Genomic DNA, 18,814 nt, shown 5'->3' on the forward strand with positions numbered 1-18,814 from the left:
TCCTTTTAATGTTATGTTGTCTATGTGGTTAAGGAACTGTAATATTGTGCACTGAATTTGGTTCAGACTATATTACTTCAGAAGGCAGAGATATTCCCAGTGGTAAACTCTGAGGTATGGCAGTAACTTAACTGGATTAAGACTCTAGGTAGGAGAGTAGAGGCCTCCAAGTTATTGCTTTGTCAATCCACATGGATATTAGTTCCTCCACTGATCTCCATGGCTTCCAGTTGCTTGCCCTGGGCTACACCCCACATTTTTACCATCCCAGGACCTCCACAGAATCAGCATTCATTCTGCAGTGTTAAGCTTCAGACAATGCAGGTTGAATGGTATAACTTCCGGATAAGAAGATAGAAGTATGGTAGAGTGAGGGGGCTGCAGTGAACATGTTTTTTAAACTTTTATTTAATGAATATAAATTTCCAAAGTACAGCTTATGGATTACAAAGGCTCCCCCCCCCCATAACTTCCTTCCCACCCGCAACCCTCCCCTTTCCCACTCCCTCTCCCCTTCCATTCACATCAAGATTCATTTTCAATTCTCTTTATACTAAACTGATCTTCTGTATATAAAGTAAATATTTCAACAGTTTGCCCCCACATAGCAACACAAAGTGAAAAATACTGTTGGAGTACTAGTTATAGCATTAAATCACAATGTACAGCACATTAAGGACAGAGATCCTACATGATATTTTTTAAATAATTTTTTATGCAATGTCCAATTTAAAACCAAGTTTTTTTTCATTTTCAATTATTATATACAGAAGATTGATTCAGTATATACTAAGTAAAGATTTCATCAGTTTGCACCCACATAGAAACACAAAGTGTAAAAATACTGTTTCAGTACTAGTTACAGCATTACTTCACATTGGACAACACATTAAGGACAGATCCCACATGAGACGTAAGTATACAGTTACTCCTGTTGTTGACTTAACAATTTGACACTCTTGTTTATGGCGTCAGTAATCTCCCTAGGCTCTAGTCATGAGTTGCCAAGGCTATGGAAGCCTTTAGGGTTCGCCAACTTCGATCTAGGGGATTATTTTGCCCTGCAAAAATGTAATCAATTCAGCCAGCCTGAAGAATTACCCAGGGCAGGAAGCTACCTTCATAAGCTTATTTTCCAGTAGGAAAACATCAACGCCCCAAAGTATGGTTTCCCAATGCATTACTATGCCTCTCATGACAGATTCTCAACCAACAATAATAATGTTCCTAGACCTTAACCCAATCAGTCCCATGAAGCGAGGTTCACCCTCCTGTGTCATGCTCTAGTCATTACAATTTTTTTAAAAAAAATAAGATTAAGCACAATTTTCTGAAAAAGATATGTGACTTTGACCCTCTTCAGATATGATGACTTACCTCCCTTATTTTTCCAGAGGCCAAGAAATAGACAGTGATGGGGAGGGTATATGGGCTGCCACAAATATCCTACGGACTAGGAAACAGCACATGTCCTCAGACTTCTCTGGGGACAGAAGGGCCTTAAGGGGCACTTGATAACTATCCCCCTAGAGCTCCAGTGCACTGTCATCATTTAGAAGCCAAAAGAGATGATGAGTAAGTGCTGAACTAATTCCTTCTTTTTCCTAAGTATAAACCTTATGTTACTCAAATCCCATGTCTCCAAAATAGTACATATAAAAGATAACAATTATTAGAATATTTATTGGGGAACATCAGTGTGTTCAAGAAGGGATAAACTATTTGGGAGGAGGAAATCTTCCTCCCTGGAAATGCTGAAGGAGCATTTTATGTTTGAAGAGTAGAGACAGATCTCCCAATACAGTGCCTTCAGAAAATGTAGGTGTGGTTGGAGACACCTGGCTGGCTTGACGCCTACAGGTATGGTTTGGATGGGGCAGGAAGTCTTTATTGGGCATGGATGCCGGATGCCTCTGCAATAGTGGCTGATCCTTGAATGCCACAACTTTCTGGGGCTGTCTCACCCTGTCTTTGGTCAGTGCATTCTTCGATGGGTAATTTTGGTCAGCCAAGGGCACTTCTTGGCTACATGACTTGATACTTTTCACTTTACAGGAGGAAGCTTTGTAGTTAAAAGGATGTCCCTGGACAGTATCTGCCTGAGCCTGCAATTGTGCCTTAAGAGTTTTCACAGGCTTTGTCAGAGAGGAACGTGATTCTTGGGGGCAGGGGATTCTGACACCATGGCTACGCCCTGTTTTCACATCTAACACCTTGCCAATGTGTGTCTTCACTTGTAGAGTTTTGGTGTTGCCAGTAGAGGCAGCTCTACTTTGCTTTGGCTCTGCACAGATGATGGTGGGGAGGTCCCCTTTCCAAGGAAACTTTCTTGTGCTTTGTTTTTTGCTGCTAGGACAAATCCATTGCAAAAATTTCTATATCTGTTTTCGGAACAGATTTTCAGGAGGAGGCTGATCCTTCAGTGATGAGGTTGGGGAAGATCTGCTTCCAAGCATCTTCTTTAATGCCCTGTCTTGACCAGGGGAGCTCTTCCTACTGGGTTGTGGTGTCCCCAACCCTGCATCCCCTTCACCAAGGTCTCCTGGTTTTGGTTGCAAATGACTCAGTCTCTTTGAATTTGTGGGGCATTCATATCCCAGCATTTTTGCAAGATATGCTTAGGGACCCAGGGCTCCTGATGCTGTTCCATGCCGACTGGTGTGTTGTCAAAATGTACATGCATAACCTGAGAAGCTTCCATTGGTGACACGCTGGGCACAAGTCAAGGTTTTAGAAATCATGTGAGGCAACAGCCATATCAATAGACTGGCCTTGAACAGGGTTATGATCCCTATTCTCCAATTTCAACTTTAATTCTTTAATCAAGTTGTTTTTAAAGTTTTTAAAGTTTAGGATCCTGGGAAACTGATGTTGGTGAGGGAATTTCAGTCGCCAGGGTAGTTTTTTCTTTCTTTGTTTTCACATCTACCGGTGCAAAGTCCCCTGACTTGCTGGTTGTCAATGTGTTGGCAGATTTTGATTGAAGAGCAAAGAGCTCCTTTGCCTTAAATCTCTCTCTAGACTTGTTAAACCTTGGGAAGTATTCTGAAGTCTTTTCTTTGGGAGCCTGAAGCCTTTCTTTTTTGTTGCTGGAACTCACTCTCTTATCCTTTGGCTCAGGTCCAGTCCCATCATGACTTGTGGACACTAGCACTGGGCTGTGCCTATTGTCTGGTCCAGTCTGTTTCCTAATTTCTTTGTCTGCGATGCACGGACAAGTCTGTCTGCCATCCTTAATCTGAACACTTGCATGCTCCTGTTTTTCCTCTGGGGACAGTGGTCTCAGGTCCCCCTGTCCTCCCTTCCCTACAAGTGATGCAGCAGGAAGGAGATGATCCAGATTGGGTACTGACTTTATCATCTTCAATTTGTCTCTACACAAAGCTGTAGAGCTCCTACCAAGTTACCTGGATACCATAACTTTGGAATGCATCCCAGAACTAAGGCTATCTTGGGAGGAACGATAGGAATGGCCTAAGGAAGAAGATGAGTCCTCTCTCTTGCTGAAGATCTGTATGGATTCAAGGACCCTGGTGGGAAGGCCACATTTCATCCTCATGCAAAAACTGCTTATATGGTCTTCCAGCATCTTCTGTTTGCTGGGACCCAAGAAATAAATCTCCTGGGAAGTGTTCAAGCTAATGTTTCTCACAGATGATGCCCCATCTGTTTTTGACCATCAGATTTCTCAGCGAAAGATACTGTCTGCTTGAGGGCATGCCATGAACTATGAACAGTCTCAGGAAGTCTACCCTCATTTATTTCCTCAATTTTCCTATTCAAATGTTCTTTGAGTGCATTTTCTAGTTGTTTCTGATTTATACTTATCCCTGAGGCCCTTGAATCATTTCCATACAGACTCACTGTATGACTTCCTTGATCTTTATCAGAGTCAGACCCTAAACTGTTATCTGAGTATCCTTCTGGGTCACTCAATAGATGACCACTTGGGCCATTCTTTGGGCTATCTCTGACGGTCCTTCTCATCGTTATCTGACTGAAACTCTTCTGAGCTTTTGGGAGATTGGAAGTTGGCTCGATTCAGAATTCCTTAAATTGTTGCTACTCTGTTCCTTCAACAAAGATATCCATTTGAGTCTGTGAAAACTCTTTGATGCATATATTTCAGGAACATCCCTCTCAGGATTAATCAGTGTCAGACTCATGGACCCTGCGGGGTAGGCCCCATCGGTGTTGAATGAGTCTCTTTCTAAGGTGGTATTCAAATTTCTTATGAAGCTCGCTGCTCAGAGGGTAATCTCCAGGAATGATGGAGATTGGAACATGGATTTTGGAGGACTGGCTCACCAATGAAACATTGGGAGGGGGAGGACAAAGGTATTCCTGGCATGTTTGGACCATAGAGGGTAAACCCCACAAACGTTCCTGTTCTTTCTGTAGCACATTGTATTCTAGCTGATGAAGTTCAGATTGCATGAGACACTGTGCCTCAATATGGGGTCTATGGAAGAACACTCCACAGATCCTAAGCTGGAAATCAGGAGATGTTGGTAGCATTGGGATTGGAGATGGAAGGTTGGACTGAGACTGGGCCTGAGTAGCATGTTGTGACTGCGATTGGGAGACAGTTTTAGTTGAGGAGTGGGATTGGATCTCGGGCAAGATCAGAGGCTGGAAATTGGAAAGTCCTAAAGGTCCTTGAGATGTGGAAGCTTTGGAGATGCCATTAAAAATGACCCAAGTTGAGGGACAGTCATCTGGATGATGGATAATTGAGCACAAGGACTCACTGTGCAGAGATGGAAGACCCCAAAAGTATTTGATGCATTTTTCTGCTAATTGATTCTCAGAGGTTTAGGAGATGGAGGCTGCTGGTTCATTTGCAGCTCCTCTGATTTGCCTTTGCTGTTTCCAAAATAAAGGAAGACTGCTGAGTCATGCTTATCAGCATCTGATTCTAGCATTGGCTCCGAAGTATAGGGTCGGTGGTCCAGACTGACTGCTGACTCATGCTTATCAGCGTCTGGCCCCAACATTTTCTCTGAAGCATTTAACTGGTATACTGGCCTGTCTGCTGAGTCATGGTTATCAGCATCTGGCCCTAACATTTTCTCTGAAGTATATAGTTGGAGGTCTGACCTGACTTCTGTGTCAGGCTTATCAGCATTTGACTCTAGATGTTCTCTGAAGTATCTAGTGGCTGTTCTGCCATGATTGCAGAGTCATGCTTATCAGCATCTGACTCTAACTTTGGCTCTGATATATACAGTTGGTGGTCTGCACTGACTGCTGACTCATGTCTGTCAGTCGGCACTTGACTCTACCATTTTCTCTGAAGTACTCAGCTGGTGGTCTGAACTAAGTTGTTTTAGAAATGGTTCCATTTTACTTTCCCTTTCTGTCCAGATCAGGAAATCACCCCTCTTTCTTATTTGTTTGTCCAAGAGTGCCAGATCATCATGGCTGAGTAACAAGAAGTTAGTGGGTTCTACAAGGTTGGATGCACATTCTGTACAAGAGGTCTCAGAAGATTGGCCATCAAGAAGCTCATGCTTGATGCTATCTTGTTCTAAGTTGGAAGAGGACAAGTCTTTGGCATCCTTCACCTGGGCCTGCTGCCAGGATGATTCTGGCATTGAATGGTCAATTTCACTGACTGTTGGAATATCTGTTGAGAACCCATCAGGGCTATTCATTACAGACAGAGCAATCTCTGGATGGAGATCCTGACCTGATCTCTAAATATGATGTGGTGTGGGAGGGCAAATAGCAACAGGTTGGGGTGGGAAAGGGTCCACTGGGAGTTTTGAAGCCAAGGGCTCTGATGGTCCTGAGTCAGCTGGTCATTCAGGGGACAGTAAATCAGGTAAAGAAGCAACATGGTTAAGTGAGACAGTAGAAGGGGGTGGTGGAGATGGCATGTGCAGAGAGGCTGAATTTTGGCCTCTAGGATGAGTTTTTGAGTGGCCAGATGTCACAGTGAATGAGGTCTCTTTTGTAGCCACTCTGTTACACACCATACAATGAGGGTCTGGTCACAGCAGGTGATGTAAACTGGTGATATCTTGATGTTGGCTCTGGGATCTACAGGAAACAGGAAGAATAAGCTGCAGTCAAGACCAGAACATGGAAAGGAGTGTCTGCTGGCCTAGTGGGGTAGGGATAGCCCAAGCCTACTGTTCCCATCACCTCACATTTGTGATGTCACACTATACTCTGTAGCCCCTCCCTGAGGTTTTCATCACATTCTGTTCCTATGGCTACCTGCTTCACATAATGGCAGGCTTCACTGATTCCCTGGAATATATGAAACATGTTTTTTTTTTTTTTTTTTTTTTTTTTAAAAGGACCAGGACAAAGAGGAAAGATTAATCACCTTTTCAAAACAGAAGCTTCCATCCCTCCTCTGGTTAATCCTTGAACCTGGGAAATCAGAGAGTAGAACATATGTAATGAAAGTAGAAGCGTAAGAATCATGCAGGAATCCCCCTATGGGAGCCCCTGGGGATATTAAATTCTGAATGTTCCAAGAATCAGTAGTTATGGAAATATTGTCAATAATAATATTAATAAGACTCGCATGTGTATGTGGCAATATTTATAAAGTACTTTCACATATGTTATACAGTGTGATGCTAAAACTCACCACATGAAGCACAGATATCAGCGGAGTGCTCAGTGAAGAATATGAGTACCCGAGAAGTCAGAGGACATCTATAAAGGCGGGAGACTGAAGTTCTGACTACAAGGCAACTAGTAGTCCATACTTATTTCTCACCTCATCACCTTTTGGGCAGCTCCTGTTGTCCATGCATCTGATTCCTGCCCACAGATGGGCTAAGGAAGAACTCTGAGGTATGACTGTCTTTCCCAGGAGTTTCTCCTCTGAGTTTCTGTTTTCACAGAGAGACTGTATATAGCAACTGACATTTTCAGAGGCCCTGGATCTGAGACAGAAGGACCACCCTTGCAAAGCTCAGTGTGAACACAGAGAACCTTACCTCTAAATGTTCCACCTTTCCGCCGCCTCTTGGCTCTACCCCGACACTGAGAACAAAAAGTAAAGAACAAGGGACTAAGTTTCACTTCTGTTACTCCTTTTACCACCCCAAATATCTCTTCATTTCAAATTATAGATATGTATTCCTTACATTACTAATGTTTGCAGGTGGGATTTTGTCCTGGAAACCTCTACCATACCAGATAGGTGGTCTGTGAGCTTCACTTGTAAGCCTTTGTTCTACTTGAACCCACCCCTGCCTAGCCTCTGCCCCTAGGAAAGTGGTGCTCTGTCCTTCCTCAGACTTCCCATCTCTGGCTTCTCTGAGTCAGATATGAGAGAACAGAAATGGGAAACAACAGCAACATCAGCATCTCTCTTGGAGTTCACCCATAGTTCCTTACCTTTTCGGTGGTCTTATTTTTTCAGATGGTTGTGGAAAAAAGCTTTAATACCAGGTAGCTCAGGTACAAAAAGATCAACCCCAACCCACTAATAAGAGTGTAGTTGAGGTTGCTATCAATAAAAATCGAGCTGAAGTTCAGGCACAGCTCAAAATGGCTCTTCGGAAATGCGAGGACGTACTCCATTATCTGAATCGCAATGCTGCTGAGAGGCAACTGAGGGTTGAGGGTTCAAGCCCTTGACTATATAGTTCCAGCTCTGCATCACAGACCATGAGTCACAAAGGGAGTCTGAGGCTAGAGAGGATGACATCATGATGTGCCCACAGCCCCACCCCTACCTAGAGCCCAGCAGATCTGATTGTCCAGCCCTTTTACTCTATCTTCAAACTCCATGCTTTCTCCTATCCTATGTCAAACTTCTATCTATAATTCAGATGTTACCTGAGTCCACTTTACTATTAGGTGCCCTTGACTTAAAGCTCACCAATTCCACAGCCTTGAAAGTCTGAATTTTTGCTTGTACCCAGACATTTATACTCTTACGATCACATATATCACCGAATCCACTTGCTATACTGTTTTTGCCTTACACTTAAGAACCAAAGTGACTCCATTTTTAAACAAAAAAAAGCAGCCTCCATTTCCCATAGCAGACCCGGGTCCTTGTAAAAGCAGGCATTCAGGCATTCCAGAGATAACAAAGCTTACCAGAAACAGCTAGCTCAGTAGACCAAGGACAGCACAGTAGAGATTGCTAAACAAAGTAACTCCCTATACCCAAAACTTCCGTGCTGTGAGCCCCTGCTGTAACTCCTTGTATCCAAAGCTTCCATGCTGTATATAACTCTTTTTTCCTTTAAAAACTCTCCCAAAGACTGGGGCCTCACTCCTTCCTTTGCTGCACCGGTTGGTTGGATGGGGTCCCTGTCACGGCTTGTACTCCCAAATAAACCTTGCTTGTGCAGTTCGGTGTGATTGACTCTCTGGGGGTCTCTGCGGGGATCTAATGATCTGAGCACAACATATTTTTTGGTGCCCAACAACACCAACCCAGATTCAAAATTTAGGTTTGTTTTACTTGTTTAGTTTTATGAATGCCAAGCATTATTTTCTTCATTTCAGCCTTTACCATCTTCAGAAAGGCTCATAATTCAACAGGCACAAAACACATAAGTGTAAAATAAACATATATAATAATTCAAGCAATGTTGGACTATATTTAGCACTTATTTTTCCAGTTAGTATAGCTTAAACTGTATGAAGACATTTATTTATATATTTATTTGAGAGGCAGAGTTACAGAGAGAGAGGAAGAGACAGAGAGGGGTCTTGTATCTACTGGTTCACTCAGCACACGGCCAGAACAGCCAGAGCTGGGCCAATCAAAATCCAGGAGCATGGGGCTTCTACCAGGTCTCCTATGTGGGTGCAGGGACCCAAGCACTTGGGCCATCTTGTACTGATTTCCCAGGCCATTAGCAGAGAGCTAGATGGGAGGAGGAGCAGCTGGGACACAAACCAGCACCCATGTGGGATGCTGGCACCACAGGTGAAGGCTTAACCTACTATACCACAGCACCAGCCCTGAATGAAGACTTTGAGACATGCTCTATATACAAATAATCCTTTGACCAATCAACCCAGTATTTTTGAAACTAAAATGTTTTCAAACTTTATTTCAAGCTTCAATTTGTTTTAAGGCCACTTCTAACTCTGTCTAAAGTACAGAGAGGCTGGGCCTCTAGATCAATAGATGTGTGACTCCTTCAAACCAAGGAAGGGTGACAGTGTACTAAACAATTGATCCCCTCAGTCCTTGGTGGCAGACTGGGACTTAGGAGAGTCAGGTTCTTGGAACAAAATCTAATCTTATGCAGACTGTCCTTATTACTTTTTTTTTTATTTTTTTAAGATTTATTTATTTACTTGAAAGGCAAAGTTACAGAGTTACAGAATGGCAGAGGCAGAGAGAGAAGACTTCCATCAGCCAGTTCATTCCCCAAATGGCTGCCACAGCTGGAGCTGGGGCAATATGAAGCCAGGAGGCCCCTCATGCAGGTGCAGGTGCAGGGGCCCAAGGACTTGGGCCATCCTCCACTCCTTCCCCAGGCCATAGTAGAGAGTTGGATCAGAAGAAGAGCAGCTGCAACTCAAACCGATGCCCATTTGGGATGCTGGTACCACAGGTGGTGGCTTTACCTGCTATGCCACAGTGTCAGTCCCTGTCCTGATTACTTTTGTGGACCAAGTAAAAGTGATCTTACAGTGCCTTGCCAATGTGGGAGAGGGCAGGGGATGGTTGAGAAGGTGTGCTCTATAGAAGCACCCTGCAAATGTCTAACATCAACTTCCTATAACGATTTATTCAGGCTTCTGTTGTCAGGTTTAAATCACTCCAAATCCACCCACCTACTCCCACCCATTTTCCTATGCATTTACTCAGATCTTGGTCATGACAGCTGTGCTCTGAAGTGCCTCTTAATTACTCATTCCTTTCTTAAACTGTGAAGCCTTTGAATGGATGCCTATGGCCCAACTCTGTTACTTGATGTCTTTGGAAGGGGGAAGGATGAACAGCCATTTCTACCTATCTAGTTGATACATCTGAACACCGAATGGCCAAGACTTCCTTCCCTATTAGAATTAAGGTCTTTCCTTGCATCCCTACATTTCCAGGAACAGTGGACCAATGTTAGCCATGTTTAAGGGGCAGCCAGCCCAATCACTGTGTATTCAGGACTTGAGAGACATTGCAAGCTCTCTATTCTGGGACAACTAGTAGCCATGAGGAAGGCAAGGTTAAAATGCAACTGGTTTTGGTTCCTGGTAAATGAACATGGCTTCTGTTAGCCAGATGGGACCTGTTATTAGATACATTGTGAAGTCATCCTCACTGCAGGGGTCATCATGGGTTACTCCCATGAGCTCATGGCTCCCTGACCACCTGGAGTGAGTCACTGCGAGTGGGACCTATACTTACACTGATGATTGCACAGATCCTTTGTGTAGCAGCTCAGATGAGAAAATGAACTTCTGAAGAATAGGGCCCAGGTATTGATCACCTGGGGAGAGCTGATCAAACACTCACCTCTGATTATTTATATATCTATGTGATTATTTATATATATTTAGATATAGACATATAATCAGAGGTGATTGTTTGATTATATATAAAAAGATCTACCACAACTAACTTTGGTGTAACCCTGCATACTCTCCACCCTGGAACACTAACCAGAACTCCCTGGCCATATCCAGCACATGCCCCTGGGTGTTCACTGGAAGAGCAGACACTCCATTAAGCCACAGAAACTTAATCCAAATTAAAAGCCACCAGTGGAACAAAAACCAAAAATTATCTCCACAAACACTTAAAATAAATGCAGAAATTAAAAAACAAGAATAAGATAATATGCCCACAAAGGAACACAACACTTATATATTTGAATGTAAATGATATTTTAAAGAGAAATAAAATGAAAAATTAGAAAGCAAGGCTTCAATAAATCAAATAAAAAATGAAGTGGAAAACTTAACAGATTGGTGAGGTAGAAGAAAGAATATCCAAGCTAGAAGACAAATTGACAAATCTGGAAATTTTACAGTTAGACCAAAAAAAAATAAAAATAAAAAGCAGAAATTCAAAACAGTTTTGGAGATTTATTATGGGATATTATCAAATGACCCGACAGACAGGTGTTAGGAGTTCCCGAAGGTATGGAAAGAGAATGGATTAGGAGGCCCATTTGGTGAAATAGTTTTAGAAAATTTCCCTAATTTGGAGAGAGAAAAGGATGTCCAAATACTGAAATCACATAGCACTCCTACAAGGCTATGTGATGACCAGAAATGACCAGAAATGATCTTCACAATGACACATTATAGTCAAACTTTCCACAGTAAAACATAAACAAAAGATTCTTAAATGTGCACAAGAGAAATGCCAGATTACTTTCAGAGGATCTCCATTTAGAATCAGTGATGACTTCTCATCAGAAATCCTACAGGCTAGGAGAGAATAGCAAGATGTATTTCAAGTCTTAAGGGAAAAAAAACTCTCAACTCAGAACACTGTGCTCTGCAAAGTTCTCATTTATGAATGAAACAAAAAAGAAATAGAATTTGTCCACACTCATCCAGCATTACAAAGGATGCTTAAGGATGTGCTACACACGGAAACATAGTCATCATGAAAGAATGTGAAGACAGAAAACCTACCAGTAAAAGTAAAAGGGAAATCCAAAGAAAATAACAGGAATGTTTATGGAAAAATGTTAGGGCCAAATCATCAGTTATCTACAGTAACCTTGAATGTAAATAGCCTCAACACTCCTGGCAAAAGATACAGCCTGGCTAATTGGATTAAAAAACAAGTCCCATCTATTTGCTGCCTACAAGAGAAACACATCTCTCCAAGAAAGATAAACACAGACTAAAAGTGAAAGGATGGAAAAAGATATTCCATGCTAACAGAAACCAAAAAAGAGCAGATGTAGCCATCCTATTATCAGAAAAAAAGACTTTAATACAAAAACTGTTAAAAGAGAGAAAGAATGGCACAATATAATGATTAAAGGATCAATTCAGCAGTAATATATGACTATAATAAACATATATGCAATCAATTACAGGGCACTTGACTATTTAAAAGAAATGCTAATGCATCTATAGGGGGACATGGATTCCAATACAACAGTAATGGTGACTTGAATACTCCACTTTGAGCAATGGACAGAAAATCAGCAAAGACACAACAGTCATTGATATTATAGAACAAATTGACCTAATTGTTATCTACAGAATTGTTCATTCCACAATTGTAGAATATACATTCTTCTCAAAAGTGCATGGCACTTTCTCTAGGATAGATTACATGGAAGGCCATAAAGCAAGTCTCAGAAAATTTTTAAAAAATTGGAATCATACCATACATCTTCTCTGATCACAATGGAATAAAGCTGGAAATCAACAACACAAGAATTTCTAGAATATATGCAAATACATGGAGACTGAACAATGTGCTCCTGAAAGAACAGTAGGTCACAGGAGAAATAAAAAAAAATTGGAAATGAAGACAATATATCATATCAAAACATTGGATACAGCAAAACAGTATTAAGAGGGAAGAGCATAGCAATTGGTGCCTACATCAAGAAATTGGAAATGGACCAAAATACATGAAATATCATTACATCTCAAGGACCTAAAAAATAAGCAACAAACCAAACCCAAAATTAGTTGGAAAAAGAAATAATTCAAATTAGGGAAGATATAAACAAAATTGAAACAAAAAATACATAAGATGAGTGAAACAAAGAGCTGGTTCTTTGAAAAAATAAACAAAATTGATATTCCATTGGCCTAATTAACAAAAAAAAAAACACAAAAACAAACCCAAATCTGCACACAACCACTTCCTTTCCTGCTATGCCACTATATTGTACCAAGGGAACCCTCACCAGAAGCCAAACCAATGGGGCTACCCACTCTTGGACTTTCAGCCTCCAAAACTAAATAAATCAGATTTTTTATAAAGTATGAGGCCTCGGGTATTTTGTTTTAATAACAGAAAACAGACTAACACAAGGACACATTGGTGGATATTGAACAAACAGAGCTGAGATATACTCCCAGGGAAGAGGGTAAAGGTGAGGGTATGAAACCACAGCCTCTGAAGAATTCAACATAATTTAGTAAAATATATACAGGGTTTAAGAGCAACTAGGAAAATCTATCCACTAATGAAGAGAGTAACTTTGTAAGATTTTGAACAAGAAATGGAACAACCCAAAAGTATTACAACAAGTATGAAAAGTCTGGACTTCTGTCAAGGAAATGTAAATGAAGGGAACCCCATATTTAGACACACAAAGAAACAGATTGGCAGACTTTTAGAAGATCAAAAATTTGGCAGATGGGAAAAGGATTTGCCAGATTAATATACCGACCAACTGACAAGAAATCTATGTTAAACCAACCATGGTACAATCTCTTGTCCTATGTTTCAGATAACCCTGGGACAGCTGGGGGAGGTAATATGACAGCCCTACCATATTCTGTTAATATAGCTATACCTGGATACTACAGTGATACTCAATATGGGTATTTCATTATTTCATTTCCATCCTGGTAGATAAATGGCATCTTCATTTTTAAGAGCTTTTAACCGAAAAGGCCAAAATATATAACAAATAGAGATTTTTCATATAAAAGAGAATCATTTCATAGGTAAAATGATTGGCTATTCCTCCTAAGCAGATAACATAAAGCAAGGACTTTCCAAGGAAGGTATGAAGAAAACACTCTGGATAAAAGTGTCCAGTTGAGACTAGAGGTTTCACCTTCCTTCTTCTACTAAACCTGATAAAATGGGTTTAAATCTGAATAAAGAAAATTACATCTTTACAAGAGGGACTTTCAACAGTAGCTGAAATAGAGAAATAAAAGAATGTCAATAAATGGAAAAAGTAAAGAGAAAGGTATGGACTAGAATATCTGTGGAGGGGCTTTCAGGGGTAGAGGAAGTAGCATCCTAGTGAAAAAAAAAAGTAGAAGATATGCCAATGGGAATTGAAAGTGTGGACTGAAAAAGTAAAGTTAAAAAAGGATCTCTAGGGGCCCACCTTTGTGGTATACTAGGTAAAGCCTCCACCTGCAACACTGGCATCTCATATGGGTGCCAGTTCGAGACCCTGCTGCTCCACTTCCAATCCAGCTACCAGCTAATGAGCCAGGGAAACCAGTGGAGGATGGCACAAGTGCTTTGGCCCCTATACCCATGTGGGAAACATGGAAAAGTTCCTGGATCCTGGTTTTGGCCTTCTGGGGTATGAACCAGCAGATGGAAAACTAACCTACCTATTTCTCTCAATCTCTCACTCCCTCCCCTCCATCTCCTTCTCCCTCTTCATCTCTATCTATAACTCTTACCTTTCAAATAAATAAATATTTTTTTAAAAAAAGATCTCTACCCCTGAATAATCAACACCTTGCCTGGTTCCCATACACAGGACAAGAAATATCCCACCCATTCATATTAGAGCTAAGCCTGCCAGTTGACAAGCATCTCCTATGTTCAAATTTCCTCATCTCAAATATGAACAAGTATCTGGTAACCACTGAACATTGAATAAATTCTACTACATGTAAAAGAATTACCAAAGTAATCAGATAAAACAAAATTTTCTCCAAGGTTGAGTTTTCTAATTTTTTTTTTTTGGCAGGCAGAGTGGACAGAGAGAGAGAGAGAAAGGTCTTCCTTTACCGTTGGTTCACCCTCCAATGGCCGCTGCAGCAGGCGTGCTGCAGCAGGTGCACCGCGCTGATCTGAAGCCAGGAGCCAGGTGCTTCCCCTGCTCTCCCATGTGGGTGCAGGTCCCAAGCACTTGGGCCATCCTCCACTGCACTCCCGGGCCACAGAAGAGAGCTGGACTGGAAGAGGGGCAACCGGGACAGAATTCGGTGCCCTGACTGGGACTAGAACCCAGTGTGCCAGTGCCGCAGGCAGAGGATTAGCTTATTGAGCCACAGCGCCAGCCCTTGTTTTAATTTTAATATATAATGTAAATACTAACATATTCAAAAAAATTTATGTCTGGGGCCAGCGCTGTGGTATAGCGGGTAAAATCATTGCCTGTAGTGCTGGCATCCCGTATGGGCACCGGTTTGAGTCATGGCTGCTCCATTTCTGATCCAGCACTCTGCTATGGCGTGGGAAAGCAGTAGAAGATGGCCCAAGTCTTTAGGCTCCTGCACCCGTGTGGGAGGCCCAAAAGAAGATCCTGGCTTCAGATAGGTACAGCTACGGCCTTTGCAGCCAATTGGGGAGTAAACCAATGGATAGAAGACCCCCCCCCCAACTCTGCCTTTCCTTCTCTCTCTGTGTGTAACTTTTCAAATAAATAAATAAATCTTTTAAAAAATTTTAAAAAAAGATTTATGTCCTATAGAAAGAAAGACAGGAAGCAATGAGAAAAGATAAAATGCAAAAGTTTAAAATCTTATTCTTAAAATCAAAACAAAAAAAACCTAAAAGAGTCAAATATTCGATTAATAGTAATATAGAAAGCTCAGATAAAAGAAAGGGAATATCATTAAATCAGTAACAAAATTTCCCAGAGCCTAAGAAACACAAATTCAAAAAAATTTAAAAGATCTGAGAGATAACAACAGAAGACTCATGCTTAAACAAACCTGTATGAAATTTGAGAACAAAGTCATAGACTAATATCAGAAACACAAAAACCAAATATAGAGCACAAACGAGACAATCTACAAAGGAACAGAAATTCAGGTCATAGTTAGATTTTTTCATTAGTAGATAGAACATAGATGTTCAAAATACTTTTGCTCCAGGAATTCTATACCCACAAAAATTTTGAGAAAAATAAAAGCAACATACTGCCATTTTCATACACAAAGGGCTTCAGAATGTTTAGAAGATACTTGAAGGCAGGCGCCACGGGCTCAATTGGCTAATCCTCCACCCTGCGGCGCTGGCATACTGGGTTCTAGTCCCGCTCGGGGCGCCGGATTCTGTCCCGGTTGCCCCTCTTCCAGGCCAGCTCTCTGCTGTGGCCTGGGAGTGCAGTGGAGGATGGCCCAAGTACTTGGGCCCTGCACCCCATGGGAGACCAGGAGAAGCAGCTGGCTCCTGCCTTCGGATCAGCACGGTGCGCCGGCCACGGCGGCCATTGGAGGGTGAACCAATGGCAAAAGGAAGACCTTTCTCTCTGTCTCTCTCACTGTCCACTCTGCCTGTCAAAAAAAAAAAAAAAAAAAGAAGAAGGAAAGAAAGAAATCCCTAAATCTGTAATGACTGGGATTTCCAAAAAAAAGATACTTGAAGATATCTCCAAGCCTTCAAGCAAAACAAGAGTAAAAAACAAGAAAAAAGATGTAACATAAAGAACAGTGAAACAAACCAAAATATGCATGAAAGGATATTCAAGGATGATACACTATAAAATAGTTTGTGCAAATTATAGCATAAGAATCATTAGGATCTGGAATATCTTCAAAAAAATTCAAATGCAATAAAAGTACAGGTAAAATATTCTTAATTCAAAATTACAAAATCTGAAATCCTCCAAGATCCAAATCTTTTCTCAGAGAATTTCAGATATTGGACTTTTTCAGGCCAGCCTTGTGGCATAGTGAGCTGGGCCTCTGCTTGCGGTGTTGGAATCCCAGATGGGTGCTGGTTCAGGTCCTGGCTGCTCCTGTTCTGATCCAGCTCTCTGACATGGCCGGGGAAAGCAGCAGAAGATGGCCCAAGTCCTTGGGCCCCTGTACCCACGTGGGAGACCCGTAGGAAGCTCCTGACTCCTGGCTTTGGATTGGCTCAGCTCCAGTTGTCTCGGCTGGCCATCTAGGGAGTGAACCAGAGGATGGAAGACCTTTCTCTCTGTCTCTCCCTCTTCTCTTTCTCTAACTCTACCTCTCAAATAAATAGTCTTTTTTAAAAAAAGATTTTGGACTATTCAGATTGGAAATGCTCAGCTGATACAGTCTATGCAAATATTACAAAATTCAAAAAGTTCTGAAATCTGAAACACTTCTGGAACCAAGCATTTCAGATAAAGTATATTTAATTGGTATTTGACAAAACAAATAAAGAGCTGTACAATATTATTTGCTTTGTGTTGTAAAGTACACAGATATTCTTTTCCCAAAAAAATTGGAGACATGGTAGTTATAAACTCAAGAAACTGTACAAAAGAGAAATTGGATAGTGATACAATTATCAAATATGAATGGGGGAGAAAAATGATAAGATGGAGTAAGGCAACACAGTTCTCACATGTCATCTATTATCTGCCATAGCAAGAAGAATAATGATAAAATTTTAAATAAAAATCAAACTGTGCTGTCTATACATATGTACTTACAGATATAAACAAAAAGCACAGTCTGCACCTGTAGAGATGGCAGGGTGGAGAAGGGTAGAACAATGAAAGTCTTTTTATCCTATATAAGCACTACTTTAACTTTTTTTTTTTTTAAATAAAAGGTGGTACAAAAAGATTCCCCAAACAATCTATACCTACTAACTTTAGGATTAAAAAGTATAATGTTTTACAAACACTAAGTCTGGTACATTTACATAATATGTGGATTTATAACCTAATTTTTTAAAAAAATCATACAACCAATCTAACAAATTAGTATCAGTAAACTCTCTTCTCCTCATGTTTACTTTGCCTAATCCTCATTTTCAAGAAGCCGTGGGATCTCTCTCCTCCTATTAGTGTCCCCTACTTGCCACGATGGCCATTCCCCTACATTTCTTCTGCAGAGAAAAGGAAAAGAGTAATTTGGATAAAATCTAAGTGTCAGGCCGGCGCCGCAGCTCAACAGGCTAATCCTCTGCCTTGCGGCGACGGCACACCGGGTTCTAGTCCCGGTCGGGGCACCAATTCTGTCCCGATTGCCCCCCTTCCAGGCCAGCTCTCTGCTGTTGCCAGGGAGTGCAGTGGAGGATGGCCCAAGTGCTTGGGCCCTGCACTCCATGGGAGACCAGGAGAAGCAGCTGGCTCCTGCCTTCGGATCAGCGCGGTGCGCTGGCCGCAGCGCGCTGGCCGCGGTGGCCATTGGAGGGCGAACCAATGGCAAAAGGAAGACTTTTCTCTCTGTCTCTCTTACTGTCCACTCTGCCTGTCAAAAAATAAAAAATAAAAATAAAAATAAAATTAAAAAAAAAAATCTAAGTGTCTATTTATGCTCCGTGTGACTTCAGCCAAGGTGTTTCTCCTAATCGAAAAGTAACACCTCCCTCCCTATCTTTCAGAATTAAACAAAAGAGTACCTTTGGATGTGCATAAATTTGAGATCACTATTTAATATAATTATTTAATAAACAGACATTCTCAGGTTGAGGAAGGGCAATGAAGATGGCGTGGTAACATGATCAGAACAAAAAATACTGGAATTCCAGCTACATACCTTTATAGTCAGTAAGAGTTTTAAGTACAGAAATTAGAGAGACTCCCAAACTCTTCTTGCTGTCACCAACAGCACAACAAGACACTGTCATCTGCTTATCGTCCCCGATGTTGATTCATAGACAGCTTTATCCACAAAGGAGTTCATAGATGAGGAAGGGAGGGGAAAAAGTTCCTCTTTCTCAAAACCCTTTTCAAATTATTCCTAAAAAAGTAAAGAGTACCAAGAGAAATAACATTTATTTTAAAAGTGCTTTATGGACAGATACATACTCTAATTTTAGTGAAATCCATAAAATGGACTATCATCTCAACTGCAAGCGCAAAGAAAAAATTACATGCCTAGATTTTGGAATACTAGACACCTAAATAGAAATTTAGATGCATAAAAAACAGGGGTCCTTTGAATATTGTGGTAGCAAAATGCCTTACGTGAAATTCTGAAAGAAGTTCTTGAATTGTACATGAAAGGACACCAACATGAAAATAAAAGTAAAAAACTC

At 41.2% G+C, this 18,814-nt stretch overlaps 2 long non-coding RNA genes across 16 annotated transcripts in view; one reads left to right on the forward strand and one right to left on the reverse strand.

Annotated features, from left to right (window-relative positions):
• LOC133772011 (uncharacterized) overlaps positions 1-18,814 on the forward strand; it is a 75,604-nt gene that overhangs the window by 30,508 nt on the left and 26,282 nt on the right. The gene's annotated exons all lie outside the window — the stretch shown is intronic.
• Positions 515-18,814, reverse strand: part of LOC133772010 (uncharacterized) — a 216,357-nt gene continuing 198,057 nt past the window's right edge. For 12 of the 15 annotated variants that reach the window (XR_009867665.1, XR_009867661.1, XR_009867659.1 and 9 more), the window contains 4 exons: positions 6,963-7,008; positions 6,740-6,854; positions 6,338-6,384; positions 515-6,045 (listed from right to left, as the gene is read on the reverse strand). This is a non-coding gene — a long non-coding RNA (uncharacterized LOC133772010). Of the gene's footprint in view, positions 6,046-6,337; positions 6,385-6,739; positions 6,855-6,962; positions 7,009-18,312; positions 18,517-18,814 lie in introns of all 15 variants that reach the window. The other 3 variants (XR_009867660.1, XR_009867664.1, XR_009867663.1) reach the window with 2 other exon arrangements.

Source organism: Lepus europaeus, chromosome 12 (assembly GCF_033115175.1).
Source record: "Lepus europaeus isolate LE1 chromosome 12, mLepTim1.pri, whole genome shotgun sequence".
NCBI classification, from domain to species: Eukaryota; Metazoa; Chordata; class Mammalia; order Lagomorpha; family Leporidae; genus Lepus; species Lepus europaeus.